We start from the raw sequence: 13,121 nt of genomic DNA, 5'->3' as shown, positions 1-13,121 counted from the left end.
ATCATTAAGCAGATCTGCCTAATACACTGCTCAAAAAAATAAAGGGAACACACAAATAACACATCCTAGATCTGAATTAATTAAATATTCTTCTGAAATACTTTGTTCTTTACATAGTTGAATGTGCTGACAACAAAATCACACTCAAAAAATAAATGGAAATCAAATTTTTTAACCCATGGAGGTCTGGATTTGGAGTCACCCTCAAAAGTAAAGTGGAAAAACACACTACAGGCTGATCCAACTTTGATGTAATGTCCTTAAAACAAGTCAAAATGAGGCTCAGTAGTGTGTGTGGCCTCCACGTGCCTGTATGACCTCCCTACAACGCCTGTGCATGCTCCTGATGAGGTGGCGGGCGGTCTCCTGAGGGATCTCCTCCCAGACCTGGACTAAAGCATCTGCCAACTCCTGGACAGTCTGTGGTGCAACGTGACGTTGGTGGATAGAGCGAGACGTGATGTCCCAGATGTGCTCAATTGGATTCAGGTCTGGGGAACGGGCGGGCCAGTCCATAGCATCAACGCCTTCGTCTTGCAGGAACTGCTGACACACTCCAGCCACATGAGGTCTAGCATTGTCTTGCATTAGGAGGAACCCAGGGCCAACCGCACCAGCATATGGTCTCACAAGGGGTCTGAGGATCTCATCTCGGTACCTAATGGCAGTCAGGCTACCTCTGGCGAGCACATGGAGGGCTGTGCGGCCCTCCAAAGAAATGCCACCCCACACCATTACTGACCCATTGCCAAACCGGTCATGCTGGACGATGTTGCAGGCAGCAGAACGTTCTCTACGGCGTCTCCAGACTGTCACATGTGCTCAGTGTGAACCTGCTTTCATCTGTGAAGAGCACAGGGCGCCAGTGGCAAATTTGCCAATCTTGGTGTTTTCTGGCAAATGCCAAACGTCCTGCACGGTGTTGGGCTGTAAGCATAACCCCCACCTGTGGACATCGGGCCCTCATATCACCCTCATGGAGTCTGTTTCTGACCGTTTGAGCAGACACATGCACATTTGTGGCCTGCTGGAGGTCATTTTGCAGGGCTCTGGCAGTGCTCCTCCTGTTCCTCCTTGCACAAAGGCGGAGGTAGCGGTCCTGCTGCTGGGTTGTTGTCCTCCTACGGCCTCCTCCACGTCTCCTGATGTACTGGCCTGTCTCCTGGTAGCGCCTCCATGCTCTGGACACTACGCTGACAGACACAGCAAACCTTCTTGCCACAGCTCGCATTGATGTGCCATCCTGGATAAGCTGCACTACCTGAGCCACTTGTGTGGGTTGTAGACTCCGTCTCATGCTACCACTAGAGTGAAAGCACCGGCAGCATTCAAAAGTGACCAAAACATCAGCCAGGAAGCATAGGAACTGAGAAGTGGTCTGTGGTCACCACCTGCAGAACCACTCCTTTATTGGGGGTGTCTTGCTAATTGCCTATAATTTCCACCTGTTGTCTATCCCATTTGCACAACAACATGTGAAATTGATTTTCACTCAGTGTTGCTTCCTAAGTGGACAGTTTGATTTCACAGAAGTGTGATTGACTTGGAGTTACATTGTGTTGTTTAAGTGTTCCCTTTATTTTTTTGAGCAGTGTATATATAATTAAGCAGATCTGCCCCCTGAGCCCGCTCTGCCCTGCAGCCGAATCCATCTATGGCTGCATGTGACATGGAGGAGCTTTAGAGAAAGCTCGTCCATGCCTGTAGTGTAACTGCGCATGCGCTGCTTTTCCTCATCTGCCTCAGAGCAGCTCATGCCCAGTCTGCCCCTGCCACTCGCACGCTCCCTGCTTCGACTCTGCTTGTTCTGTCTGTACAGCTTATTCCAGTCAGAGTTCGGAGCGGGGAGTCTAGTAGGAGCGGATCCCCTGTCCATAATTTACAGAGCCTCTGTAAAGTAAATGTTAACCCCTTAGCGCTCTTTGACATGTATATTCGTCATGGAGCACTGCTACATGGCGCTCCATGACGAGTATACATGTCATGGTATTAAACTGTCACCATGTCTGCAGACATAATGACAGTGCTGAGACCCCGGCTGTTACACACAGCCAGGGATCTCAGCTAACAGGCCCGGGACCAATGAGGGCAGTCCCGGCTGGCGATCGCTCTAACTGGCTAGTCTGCACAGACTAGCCAATCAGGCGATCCTAATGCCGGCTGAAAGGTTCTGATCCCCACAAAACGTGACTGTGGGGATCAGAACCTTCTAATGTGTACATGTAATAACCCCCTTCATTGTGCCCTCCTAATTACAGGATGGCCGAGCGGGCGCGCACCATCCCCCACCCCCCCCTTCCTTCCCCATTTTCAGGATGGCTGAGCGGTTAGCAGAGTGTCAGCATACAGCTGACACTCTGCTTGAAACGCCCGACATAGAGACCGCTGTATGGAAAGGGTTAACAGGGAGGGAGTTCCCTCCCTCTCTCTCTCTCCCATCGGGCCGCTGCTGTGCCGTTGCAGTGACCCGATGCTCGACGGGTTCTCAGAGGGAGGGGGCTCCCTCCATCCCCCATTGGACCGCTGCACTGCTGTGGAAGCGTCCCGATGGTAACCATGGCAGCCGGATGCCTCCACAGGCTTCCGGCTTGCCATGGTGCCTGATCAGGCTCCTGCTAAAGGTGTAAACTGATCGTGTGCATTTAGCCTTAGGCCTCTTTCACACGGGCGTGTGCGCCCTGTTGTCATGCTGCGGCCTGCAAAATGCGGGCCGCAATGCACGAGCACAGTCCGTGGGGCAGCCGCAGCGGATCGCGGACCCATTCACTTTAATGGGTCCGCGATCCGGCCGTTCCGCAAAAAGATAGGACATGTTCTATCTTTTTGCGGAACGGAAGTACGGGACGAAACCCCACGGAAGCACTCCGTAGTGCTTCCGTTTCTGTGCTTCCGTTCCGCATCTCTGGATTTGCGGACCCATTCAAGTGAATGGGTCCACATCTGTGATGCGGAATGGCCACGGAACGGCACCCGTGTATTGCGGATCTGCAAATGCGGTCCGCAATACGGAAACGGGGCGCACACGCCCGTGTGAAAGAGGCCTTAGTGTCACCTTTTGACTGTCCAGAAATTTGGGAGATATGCTTTAGGGCTCATGCACACGACTGCGCAAAACACAGGTGCGCCTATGTGTGTTCCACAAATTGCGGAACGGGCCCCCCATAATAGAAATGCCTATTCTTGTCCGCAAAACATACAATAGAACATGTTCCTTTTTTTTTTGAGGGTCCATTGAATGGAGCAACGGATGGGGGCAGCACACGGAGGGCTGTCCGTATTTTTTGTGGCCCCATTGAAGTGCCTTAGGGTACTTTCACACTAGCATTATTCTTTTTCGGTATTGAAATCCGGTAAAGGGTCTCAAGACCTAAAAAAACGCATCCGTTTTGTCCTAATGCCTTCTGAATGGAAAGCAATCTGTTCAGTCTGCATCAGGATGTCTTCAGTTCCATCCCTTGTACGGTATTTCTTCCAACCCAAATCCCAGAACAATACCGCACTTGCCGGATCCGGCATTGATTTCCATAAAGATGTATTAATGCCGGATCTGATACCAAGTGTTCCGGAAATTGCTGCATCACCGGATCTGGTTTTCCGGTCTGCGCATGCGCCGGGACATAGGAGGAGCTGGTTTTGCTTTTGATCTTTGTAAAAATTTAAATACTGCATCCGTTATTCCGGATGATACCGTTTGATACCAGATCTAATGGATCTCAGTTTGCATACTGTTTGCCGGATCCGGCAGGCAGTTCCAGCAACGCTAGTGTGAAAGTACGCTTAGACGGTGTATGGCTATGGGTGGCGTGCTGCTCAGAACGCCCGTATAGCACATAGTATTTGACAATACTAATACCAGTATTGCCAAAATCGAGTTAAGCTCCTCCCTGCCCCTGAGAACACCGCATATACAGCTTCTTGTAGCATAGGAACCCCGGGCCAACAATCAGAGATCAGTCACCGACGGCTGCAGAAAATGTCATCTTTCCCCCGAGACAGTCCAGCTCTATGGCGCCCTCTATGCACGAAGCAGCGGCAGTGACGACGCCAGGAGCGCCCCCAGCGCATAATGAAGTTTCCGCGCTGAGCCCCGCCCACTCCTCTCACGTGACCGTGATGTTAGCGGAACGCTGTAGTTACTGGTTACCATGTCGCTGTCGCCTCCTTCTACTGGAGGAGCCAATGGCAGTGCCCGGGCAGAGAGGTGTGTGAGGGAGACAGGACTCGTCCTCCGCCTCCTCACACGGGCGTCACGTCCGGCCCTGTCACAGGACAGAACCAACAAGGACGAGCTGGGGAGTCTGGGACCCCAAATACAGGGCAGGACACCTGCACCCCAAGACGTGTAACCGGGGTGTGACAGCGCCACCTGCAGCCCGGGGGGACCCCAGTATTCAAGGGGGGAGAGAGGTCAGTGACTGCTTACAGTTCTTTACAGCCAGTCTATTAACCCGTACCCTTCCAGCAGATACTACAGAGCTATTAGCTGCTACTGCTGACAGCCTGATAACTGCGACCCCGACACTATTAACCCCTACCGTGCCGGCACTGATACCCTAACACTAGTAACCCCTACCCTGCCAGCACTGATACACTAGTAACCCCTACCCTGCCAGCACTGATACACTAACACTAGTAACCCCTAGCCTGCCAGCACTGATACACTAACACCATTAACCCCTACTGTGCCGGCCCTGATACACTAACACTAGTAACCCTTACTGTGCCGGCACTGATACACTAACACTAGTAACCCCTACCCTGCCAGCACTGATACACTAACACTAGTAACCCCTACCCTGCCAGCACTGATACACTAACACTAGTAACCCCTACCCTGCCAGCACTGATACACTAACACTAGTAACCCCTACTGTGCCGGCCCTGATACACTAACACCATTAACCCCTAGCCTGCCAGCCCTGATACACTAACACCATTAACCCCTACCGTGCCGGCCCTGATACACTTACACTAGTAACCCCTGATACAGTAACACTATTAACTCCTACCGTGCCAGCACTGATACGCTAACACTATTAACCCCTACTGTGCCGGCCCTGATACACTTACACTACTAACCCCAACCCTGCCAGAACAGGTATGCTAATGACCCTTACCCTGTCAGCACTGATACACTAACATTATTAACCCCTACCTAGCCAGCACTGATACACTAACACTTTAGGTAGTACCATGCCACTGGTGACAGCATAACACTATTAACCCCCTACTCTGGAAGCCAAATGTTATTAACCCCTACTCTGCCAGTATACACTAATGCTATTAACCCCTACCCTGCCAGAACCAATATACTCAAACTGTTAGCCTAACTGTTAACCCCTACAATGCGGCCAGTGATAGCTTAATACCCTGCCAGCACTGATAGCCTAACACTATTAACCCCCTACAATGTGGACACTGATAGCTTAATTCTATTAACCCCTACTATCCCAGAGCTGATAGCCTAGCACTGTTAACCCCTACGATGCCAGCACTGAATTACAGCCGATTAGATATTGGATTGTGGTGATAAAGCCCCTTGTTTTTGGCATGAAAAATGTGCATGCTTTATGAAGTAAAACCAGCCCTGAACCTGCAGGGGGCAATGGAAACAAATCCGGGGACCCCTGCAGTATTCGGGTATTACGTAGAAGCCTAATACTGAATCCCATAGAACCCTTTTCGATTGCTCCAGGAATCTTCACCGGATACAAGCCTGACAGCTGAATACATACATTGTTACATCTTTATAATATTATAATATGACAGTAGTGGGGGTCTGACCTCTGAGAGCCGCATGGGGCCCTCCATGGTCTTCGCAAGGAACCCCAACCCAGTCGCACACAAGTTCTTTACTAGCCCTGCGGCCCCTTCGCGCTGGTGGTCAGTGAGATATTATATACAGGTGAAACTCGAAAAATTAGAATATCGTGTAAAGTTCATTTATTTCAGTAATCCAACTTAAAAGGTGAAACTAACATATGAGAGACTCATTACATGCAAAGCGAGATATTTCAAGCCTTTATTTGTTATAATTTGGATGATTATGGCTTATAGCTTATAAAAACCCCAAAGTCACAATCTCAGGTCCCCTTTGCTCAGGGGGTATGGATTAATTAGCTGACTAGAGTGTGACACTTTGAGCCTAGAATAATGAACCTTTTCACAATATAATAATTTTAAGCTGCAGTAATGCAATTCCTTTTAATTTGCATTACTGAAATAAATGGACTTTGCACGATATTCAAATTTTTCGAGCTTCACCTGTAAGTGATATAACTTATACTGGGCTAATATATACATAATGTGAGTTCAGTGCCCCCTGCTTATCAGACCATAGGGTCCTCCATAAAGTGCCGCGCTCAGGAATAAGTGATCAGCCCTTCGGACCCTCCCAAGCCTGTGTACACAGTGTGACTTCTGGTCTAATCTTACATCCCCCAACCCTGCCCTCCTCACCACTAGGACCTGAAGGACAGGAAAAGCCTCTAAAGCGGCAGCTTGTTTTCGAGGTGGGAGGAGGATGGGGAAAAACTTTAGACAAAGCCTATTATGAGAGCGCCAATATATCCGTATAACCACCAAAGGGGAGCTCAGGAAACCTGCAAGGAATTCTGAGCTAAAGCGGTTTTCTGGGATATTGATGGTCTATGCACGGGATAGGTCATCAATATCAGATTTTCAGAGGGTTCAGCACTAGGGATGAGCGAACTTGTGTTTTCAAGTTCGGCGTACGCGGTTCAGGTTCGGGTTATCCATGGCTACTTTTACACTGGCGTTTTGGTTATCCGTTTGTGCGATCCATCAGTTTGCCTCCGTTCCGTCTCCATTCCGCTTTGGAGGCAGACACCAAAACTGATCCGTTCTGACACACAATGTAAGTCAATCGGGACGGATCCGTTTTCACTGACACAATCTGGCACAATAGAAAACGGATCCGTCCTCTATTGACTTTTAATGGTGTTCAAGCCGGATCCATCTTGGCTATGTTACAGATAATACAAATGGATCCGTTCTGAATGGATGCAGACGGTTGTATTATCTGAACGGATCCGTCTGTGCAGATCCATGACGGACCCGCACCAAACGCGAGTGTGAAAGGAGCCTAAGAATTCCGTTATGGATTCCGCTACTACGGACCGTAAGTTATGTTCTGTGGTGGCAGAATCCATAACGGAATTCTTAACTTGTGAAAACACAAGTTGGCTCATCCCTATTCAGTACCCCTTCTGATCAGCTGTTCTGGAGTAGCCGGGGGCACAGTACTACACAGCGCCATCCATTGTGTAGTGGATGGAGCTGGTTACTGCAGCACTGATCCTATTGAAGTAAATGCTGCAGTAACCAGCTCCGACTCCTATTTCCAGCACCGTAGGTACTCCCAAATACCTTATCGACGGGGGTGCCGGACCCCTGCCATTCTGATATTAATGGCTGAACACTTCCTGCCTGTTTCTCCTATAGGTAGTAGCTGATTGTTGGTGGTCTCAGCACATCTAAGTCTGTACGACTGCAATGATGTGGAACCCTTTTAATGTGCTATCAACTGTTGATGGATCAAACAATGATTAGTGGGGTTCGGGATCCTAAGACCCCCTCCAAAGCCGAAAGTGGTTGGTTTTGATCCTATGAATGCTACTGCTCGCTCCATTGAGGCTAAACCAGCTCTTTCTCCCCAACGAGCGCTTCTGTCAACTGCTCAAACCTGTTTTGTGGAGCTTCCACTTTAGAGGACGCCGGTCTATGATATCCCCTCCTCCGTTATGACCAGATGTGCATCCTCCAAACTGAAATCTGCTGTAGATGGCCGAAAAATCGCTCCGGCTACTTTCACATCTGCATTTTTTTATTTTCTAATCCGGCAGAGGATCTCAAAACCTGAATAAAATGGATCTGTTTCATTCAACACTATGCATCCGTTTCTGCAGGTTGTATTAAAGAGGACCAGTCACCGCTCCTGACATTAAAGAGGACCAGTCACCGCTCCTGACATGTCTATTTTAATAGCTCCATGCATTCCCCATGTAATTATTGTTATTAGCCTTCAGTAAGGCTCCTTTCACACGGGCGAGTTTTCCGCGCAGGTGCAAAGCTTTTAGGTGAACGCATTGCACCCGCACTGAATCCTGACCCATTCATTTCAATGGAGCTGTGCACATGAGCGATGTTTTTTGCGCATCACTTGTTGCGTGAAAATCACAGCATGTTCTATATTCTGCGTTTTTCACGCAACGCAGGCCCCATAGAAATGTGTGAAAATCGCAAGTGTGGATGCGATACGATTTTCACGGATGGTTACTAAGGAGACGAGGGACGAGCGACCCAGGTCCCCATTTACCTTATTATTTTCCATTATAACATGGTTAGAATGGAAAATAATAGCACTCTTTAATACAGAATGCAAAGTATAATGTCAATTGAGGGTTAAAAATTAATAAAAACATAACTCACCTCATCCACTTGATCATGCAGCCGGAATCCTCTTCTTTGTTCTTCTTGAAGGACCTGCAAAAGGACCTTCGCTGACGTCATCGCGCTCACCATGTGGTTCTAGTAGAAATAATAAAGGAACGGCACAACATACAGCCATCAGAATAGTTATTACATGGGGAATGCATGAAGCTATTAAAACAGACGTGTCAGGAGCGGTGAAAGGTCCTCTTTGAATCGAAAAGGAACAAACCGGATCCGGCATTAAAATCATTGTCAATGGGTACTGAAAAAAACGTATCCAGCACCATTGACTTACATTGATTTTCATGCCAGATCCAGTTTCTTCCGTTTCGCAGACTGGACACAACTGGAACTATACTTACCTGCTCCCCGCCGCATGGTTCCAGCTCTGTCTTCACTTCTGGTTCCCGCGTGTAAACTTTTTGCAAGGACAAGGTGAAAAGAAATCCATTTTTCATTAGGTCTCAAGTTGATTCATAAAAACCATTGACCCCTGGGTGCATTTACACAGTAGGCGGCCCAGATTCCTGCTGTATTTGTCTGGAGTCAGTATTGGGAGTGGTATTTGCAGATTACAGACGTGTCACCCTGGTTGACTTTTATAATATCAGCTCTATGTCCTGGAAGCCATCAAGGGTATCCTGTCTTATAAGGTTCCGGGCTCTAAGGCCTTAAAGGGGACGTCCATTTTGAAAAATCTTGTTACGTTCAGCAGGCAGCCCAGAAACTATAATAATAAGGTGGGGTGAGATGACGGGTGCTGGTAAAGCAGGGCAAACCCTTGCTAGATGATTATAGCTTGAGAATTGAAGCATTTAATGACAACCATTGGGTCTCCATGTAGCATCCTCCTGGCTGAGAGCCAGGAGGGTATTTATGGGGTCCTATGACAGCAGACACTCCCTATATACCAGCCTGGTATATAGGGGATATATTGGTGAGCGGTCCAGACACCTCCACTGACCTCGGCCAACTAGTAAATATAAGTTCTTAAAGGGGTATTCTGCCCAGAAACATCTAACTTATCAGTGGATGTCCGACTGCTGGAACTTCTGCCATCTCTAGAAAGGGGGCTCTGGTTATCTGCACCCCTTCCCTCCTTCCTTAATTAGTGGATTTCTGGGTGACAACCCCTGTGAGAGCTGGAATGGCAGCCTTGTTGGTTGTCACTTAACGTCCATAGAGACTGATAGAATGAGGAAAGAGTAGAACTTCTGTGAAGGAAGAAGCTTAGTTTTCAGCCGACCGCTATTCCTCCATCCCCCCCATACACATGCACACTGGGCTCAGCTGAGCATGCATGTGTTCCTGGTGGGGAGAGGTGACCAAGCGCCTGCCTGACTCCTTTCAGAATAAAGGATCAAGCATGTTAATACCCGACATGCTAAACCTTCTTTCCCCCAACAGTAGAGTTGCCCCCCCCCCATACACATTAGATGCTCTTCAGGTCCAGAAGAAATCAATAGGTCCGGACGGCGTTCGTGTTTGTGTGCTCCTTTACTGGTGACTTCTTTTTCTTTGGAGGAGGAAAAAAGGTTTTTTTTCCTTCCCAGTTGGACCCTTGTATTCATATTCACCAATAGGAAGAGTACTTAAAGGGATTCTCCAGCCTATTTATAAAATAATGATCTGTTAAAGGGGTTGTCTGATCTTAGACACTGGTGGCATATCGCTAGGAGATGCAACCAATGTCAGAGGTGGGACCTGCACCTATCACCATAACAGGGACCATAACCTCCCCCCCACCCCCCTGAAAGTGAGCATAGAGTAGCCGTGGATGTGCAGCCCCCGTCCATTCATTTCTATGGGACTGCCGAAAATAGCCAAGCTCTGGTTCGGCTGGCTCCAGCAGTCCCATAGAAGTGAATGGAGCCTTGGCACGCTTGTGTGGTGCGCCCTCCATTCATATCTATGCTCGGCTACTTTCTGAACTCCTGTAGAAATGAATGGAGAGCACGCTGCACATGCGTAATGAGCCCTCCTTCACTTTCGGGGACCCGTTCCAGAGATAGGTACAGGCCAATCTGATATGGGGGACATATCCTAATGATATGCCACCAATGTCTAAGACGAGACAACTGCTCGCCCGTTCCCACTGCGCTCACACAGTCTACGGTCTCTTCCACCCGCATCCGACCGGATGTGCACTTCTCTTTTACCATTCAACTATATAGTATTAAATGCAACTGAACAGGAAAAGAAGCGCACACATCCGGTCAGTGCCCAGCCTGAGGGCAGTGGGGAGGGCAGCATCAGCACAGTGACGGACTAGTAAGTATTAGGCCCCCTGCACACGAACGTGTGCTTCCCGTTGCCGTATTGCGGACCGCATTCGCGTATCCGCAATACATGGGTGCCGTTCCGTGGCCATTCCGCATCACATCCGCATCACATCTCATCTGCAAATCCGGAGATGCGGAATGGTGCGGAACAGAACCCTACAGAAGCACTTAAGCACTCAATTAAAGTGAATGGGTCCGCGATCCGCTGCGGCTGCCCCACGGACTGTGTTCGTGCATTGCGGCCCGCAGCACGACCACAGGGTGCAGGGGGCCTTACCCTAACAATCTTCCTTCCACAGGGCATTTTATAAATAGGCCAGAGATCTCCTTTAAGTAAAAAGAAAACCCCTAAACTGGTGCACCCCCGAGACTACATGTGACAAGGTAACGTCAAGGACAGACGTACAGTGGGGGAAATAATTATTTGACCCCTCACTGATTTTGTAAGTTTGTCCAATGACAAAGAAATGAAAAGTCTCAGAACAGTATCATTTCAATGGTAGGTTTATTGTAACAGTGGCAGATAGCACATCAAAAGGAAAATCGAAAAAATAACTTTAAATAAAAGATAGCAACTGATTTGAATTTCATTGAGTGAAATAAGTATTTGAACCCTCTAACAAAAAAAGACTTAATACTTGGTGGAAAAACCCTTGTTTGCAAGCACAGAGGTCAAACGTTTCTTGTAATTGATGACCAAGTTTGCGCACATTTTAGGAGGAATGTTGGTCCACTCCTCTTTGCAGATCATCTCTAAATCCCTAAGGTTTCGAGGCTGTCTCTGTGCAACTCTGAGCTTGAGCTCCCTCCATAGGTTTTCGATTGGATTAAGGTCCGGAGACTGACTAGGCCACTCCATGACCTTAATGTGCTTCTTCTTGAGCCACTCCTTTGTTGCCTTTGCTGTATGTTTTGGGTCATTGTCGTGCTGGAACACCCATCCACGACCCATTTTCAGTTTCCTGGCAGAGGGAAGGAGGTTGTCGCTCAGGATTTCACGATACATGGCTCCGTCCATTTTCCCGTTTATGCGAATAAGTTGTCCTGTGCCCTTAGCAGAAAAACACCCCCAAAGCAAAATGTTTCCACCCCCATGCTTGACGGTGGGGACGGTGTTTTGGGGGTCATAGGCAGCATTTTTCTTCCTCCAAACACAGCGAGTTGAGTTAATGCCAAAGAGCTCTATTTTGGTCTCATCAGACCACAGCACCTTCTCCCAGTCACTCTCTGAATCATTCAGGTGTTCATTGGCAAACTTCAGACGGGCCTGCACATGTGCCTTCCTGAGCAGGGGGACCTTGCGAGCCCTGCAGGATTTTAATCCATTGCGGTGTAATGTGTTTCCAATGGTTTTCTTGGTGACTGTGGTCCCTGCTAATTTGAGGTCATTAACTAACTCCTCCCGTGTAGTTCTAGGATGCTTTTTCACCTTTCTCAGAACCATTGACACCCCACGAGGTGAGATCTTGCGTGGAGCCCCAGAGCGAGGTCGATTGATGTTCATTTTGTGCTCCTTCCATTTTCGAACAATCGCACCAACAGTTGTCACCTTCTCTCCCAGCTTCTTGCTAATGGTTTTGTAGCCCATTCCAGCCTTGTGCAGGTCTACAATTTTGTCTCTGACATCCTTGGACAGCTCTTTGGTCTTTCCCATGTTGGAGAGTTTGGAGTCTGCTTGATTGATTGATTCTGTGGACAGGTGTCTTTTATACAGGTGACTAGTTAAGACAGGTGTCCTTAATGAGGGTGACTAATTGAGTAGAAGTGTCTAACCACTCTGTGGGAGCCAGAACTCTTAATGGTTGGTAGGGGTTCAAATACTTATTTCACTCAATGAAATGCAAATCAGTTGCTATCTTTTATTTAAAGTTATTTTTTCGATTTTCCTTTTGATGTGCTATCTGCCACTGTTACAATAAACCTACCATTGAAATGATACTGTTCTGAGACTTTTCATTTCTTTGTCATTGGACAAACTTACAAAATCAGTGAGGGGTCAAATAATTATTTCCCCCACTGTATGTCTCAATAATTCACTGTGCCGTCTTTATGTCCAACATTCTGCACTGATTAATTTCTTAATATATCTTTCTAGCGGACTGCGCTCCTTTATACTGATACAGAGCTACGGCTCCCCTGCATGGACACAGAGCGTCATGATAGAATTCTGTCTTCCTGCAGCCACCACTAGGGGGAGCTTGTTACATCCCGTTTTATTACTGAGCTCATTGTATAAATGCATGCAGTCATTTCTCCTATAGATACCGTCCTGCAGAATGTTATCACTTAAAGGGAAACTGTCAGGCTTCCCTAACCACAGACGCAGAAGTTTCCCGGTCCCCCCAGCTGTCAGGGCATGCTGGGAGTTGTAGTTTCACAACAGCT

General features: G+C 48.1%; 1 protein-coding gene across 1 annotated transcript in view; it reads left to right on the top strand.

The window, feature by feature from the left end:
* The first annotated feature begins 4,209 nt into the window (after positions 1-4,209).
* Positions 4,210-13,121, top strand: part of PPARA (peroxisome proliferator activated receptor alpha) — a 64,775-nt gene continuing 55,863 nt past the window's right edge. Inside the window, 1 exon segment of the mRNA XM_040439088.1 lies at positions 4,210-4,407. The gene's annotated coding sequence lies outside the window, so the exon portion shown is untranslated.

This window comes from Bufo bufo, chromosome 1 (genome assembly GCF_905171765.1).
Source record: "Bufo bufo chromosome 1, aBufBuf1.1, whole genome shotgun sequence".
Lineage (NCBI taxonomy): Eukaryota > Metazoa > Chordata > Amphibia > Anura > Bufonidae > Bufo > Bufo bufo.
The sequence above is the reverse complement of the archived record's forward strand: the minus strand, read 5'-3'. Positions and strand labels throughout refer to the sequence as shown.